This window comes from Pseudonaja textilis, chromosome 1, assembly GCF_049901715.1.
Source record: "Pseudonaja textilis isolate UNSWEBS1 chromosome 1, rPseTex1.2, whole genome shotgun sequence".
Classification (NCBI taxonomy): domain Eukaryota; kingdom Metazoa; phylum Chordata; class Lepidosauria; order Squamata; family Elapidae; genus Pseudonaja; species Pseudonaja textilis.
The window spans coordinates 236,796,298-236,800,121 of NC_141990.1; positions in this window are offsets into that span (position 1 = coordinate 236,796,298).

Consider the following 3,824-nt stretch of genomic DNA (forward strand, 5'->3'; position numbering starts at 1 on the left):
CCGATGAGTCACCCTCTGAAGACGAGGGTACTTTTCCCATAAACCAAATGCTTACAATAAGGGCAACCAAAAGTCCAAAATAACGTAAGAAGAAGAAAAAAACCACCCTCCTAGGATTCTTTTAAAACCACATGCTGTAAATACTAAATTTTTGAGCCACCCCTAATATTGGGAAAGAAAGAAATCTCTGAGTTTTAGACATTTTGTATTATGAAAGAGGAATTTAGCTCATGCTTTCTTAAAATGTAAGCACTATTTGGAAGAATATGATTTTAAACACATATCAGAACAATACCTTAAAATTAAAGAAATTTAGGCTGCAATCCAAAAGCATTTGTGTAAAAAAAATCCCACTGAAGTCAGAATGACTTCAATAGAACTGCAGTTTTAAATGTTGTAAATTGTAAGAAAGTTTAATATGCTCTGCTAGAGGTTATAAAGCTACCTTGTTAGTCCTAGTAATCATTTAAAAAATCTCAGCATTTCTAACAACAAATAATCTTGGAGAAAGAGGAATTAGAAAAGAAATGAAATACGGATATTCCATATTTAGAAATAATTCACACTTAATTTGTCTGGTAAAGCTGATGTGATAATCTAGAATGAGTACAATGCCTTATCATCCTTTGGCAATAAAATGTAAATTGTTTTTACTCCCAAGCAACTGTGTGCTGCCAAAGGACGGTGTGGCATTGTACTCATTCTAGATGTTATTACATCATTTTTGACAGATAAATCCTAAGAAAACTGAGCACCTGAGAAATCATGGAGGGGTATAACAATTTTCCTTCCATGGATTCCCGTGTTCATTCATTTCAGAATTCAAGCATGTACTGTACATGCTCAAAGTTACTGAGGGCTGTTTTATTAGTGCGTTGCTTGAGTCTTACTATTCTAGCCTAAAGAATTGAAAATAAATGGAAAGCAACTGTTTATATATGCATCAAGAACACCACACACTACAAAGAACACATGCAGTTCTTCTTTGAAATGTTATATTTTCTTTCTTCAAAAACGTCACATTTCAGCCTGCTACAATAAAACTCAAAATCATTATCATGGGACTAGGTTGTTCTTAGTTTTATGATAGCCTATTAAACTTTATATATGATTCCCAGCTCTCTGAATAATTAAAGTGCCCTCTACATTAGCTGAATTAGCTTCTGAACTTCATTTCTATTTGGATTATAAGCTTTGGAAAAGTTTAAATAAGAATATAAGTGGAAGTATGACAGGGTTCTTGCAGCTGTTAATTCAGCAATCGCTGTATTAGATCCATAATCATCCTGGTTGGTCTAGCCTGGGAAAAGCTGTGATGGAGCAGTGGTTAGAATGCAGTATTAACTTTCCTTGCTGCCAGGCGTTTCATCCTGACAAGCTCAAAGTTGACTCAGCCTTCCATCCTTCTGAGGTGGGTAAAATGAGGACTCAGATTTTTTGAGGCAATATGTTAACTCTGCAAACCGCAAACAGAAGGCTGTAATGCACTCTGAAGCAGTATATAAATCTAAGTGTTATTGCTATTGCTGGGCGGGGATATATCATATGATTGGATTTGGGCAGTGGTTAAGGGCCATTACTTTACCTAATCAGTCTAGGGAGATTTTATCCAGTTTCCAAACTTCCTTGTGGAGAAGGTGATAGTACTGCAGCTTCAAAGGACTCTGGATGAAACAGATTATTAGGACTCCCTTAATTTGGATTCAGGATGGGATATGGGACAAAGATGGCATCATTTGCACTTTTGGATGCTTTCTGGCAAGAGCGGGATGGGGTAGTATGTTCACCCTGGCTCTTTCTGACCTCTCACTAGCTTTCAGTGCCATTCATCGTGCTATTCTTCTGGACTGAGACCAGGAGGTTAGGAGTAGGTGGTACTGTGCTGTGTTCTCCTTCTTCCTCTAGGCCCAGTTCCAAGTGATGTTGACAGGAGGATGGAGGTGCAATCCCTGAGTCTTCACCCCTCCTATTTAATTCTACATGGGACTGCTGGAGAAATTATTTGAGTTCTTACCAGGGGTGGGATTCAACCGGAATTACTACCGGTTCGGTATTTGCGCGCGCGTACTATACCATTAGCTAAGCCACCAGGACAGCTGATAAGTGCTGCGGGTGGGTGCACAGCATTTCAAAAAGCCCCTTTTCCCTGCTTTTTCAACCTCAGCTGTGCTGGGCAAAGCAGCTGAGGTTGAAAAAGCAGGAAATAAAGGACAGGTAGGAGCCCAGGCAGGCAGTTGGGCCAAACAGCAGCAGACACAGAACCAGTTCGGTATTTGTTGCTCTTCAGAGCTACCAGTTCTATAGAGCTGGGCAGAACTGATAGGATCCCACCCCTATGTAGGACTTAGGATATCATTTATTGCTTTCACATTAGATCGCCTTCAATTGACACAGTTGAGCCCCAAATTTCCATTGCCAAGTGAGGCAGTTGTTAACTGACTTGTGCCTCATTCTATGGCCTTTTTTGCCACGTTTGTTAAGCAACGCATTGTAATTGTCAAGTGAATCGTGTTGCTAAGCGAATCTGGCTTCCCTCATTTACTTTGTTTGTCGGAAGCTGGTGGAAAAGTTACAAATGGTGGTTGCATGACCCTGGGACAGTGCAACTAATCCTTCTGAAGCAGTACCACTTCATCTACAACAGGGTTGTCGAACTCGTGGCCCATGGGACAGATGCGTCATGCGCTTGGCCACGCCCATGCCCGGTTTGTCATGTGACACAGCCGTGACGAGTTGAGTTTCACAGCCCTGATCTAGAACCATCGATGGACAATACCCAGGAAGTTCAAATAACCCAAACCATTCCATTTGCTTTGGTTTGAACCAAAGCCTGTCGCATCCTATACAGGCTCCCCCACAGCCTCCAAATAGGACATCCTATGGAATAGGACATCCATAGCATCATTCAGATAACCTGGGTAGAGATATAAAGCTGGGTATCTTTATTTCACTAAGAATGCCTCACCCTGAATCATGGGATAATTTCTCTAGCAGTCCCATGTAGAGTTAAATAGGAGGGGTAAAGACTCGGGGTCCCCACCGTAAAGGATGTGGATTGCACCTCCATCCTCCTGTCAACACCACTTGGAACTGGGCCTAGAGGAAGAAGGAGAACACAGCACAGTATCACCCATTCCTACCCTCCTGGTCTCAGTCCAGAAGAATAGCACGATGAAATGCAACTACCGGTTAGTCACCAAACTGGTAGTAACACCGGTTGAATCCTATCCCTGGTCCTACATAATGATCAAGTTATAAAACTGAAACAAAACTGAACTTTTCTTTAATGTAATGATCAAAAAGTTTACGCTTGTCTTTATCATCTTGTGGATAAATCTGATTAAAAAAAGAAAATGGAGAAATAGAGAAGATAAAAAAGAAAAGATCAAAAAGAGAAGTCCAACACAGAGATACAATAAATAAAGACTTTATTTTATCCTTGTTGCTGGCTGTGCCCGGAAGGAAGCAGAGAACTATCAAAAGACTGTAAGAAATGTCCTCTGCCCCCCCACCCTCCCCACAGACAGATAAAAATATGTGCCCAGATGCAGAAGCAAAATGAATGGCCATCACACAGAGCTCTCACAGATGCCCTCCCACCCACTTGTCTCACTGAAAAATAGGGACCTTTAAATATTTCATGGGGTAACATATTCCCATGTTGTTGTTTTTTAAAAAAAGAACTCTTGATGTTTCAGACTTTGATATGTGCCTATCAGTGTTCCAGGAAGTTGATAGATAACTAGCCAGCCAACCTTTAATAGAAATGCTCTGGTAATGGAGTCCAAAGAGTAATGATCCATCTGAGAATCAGGGTACATAAT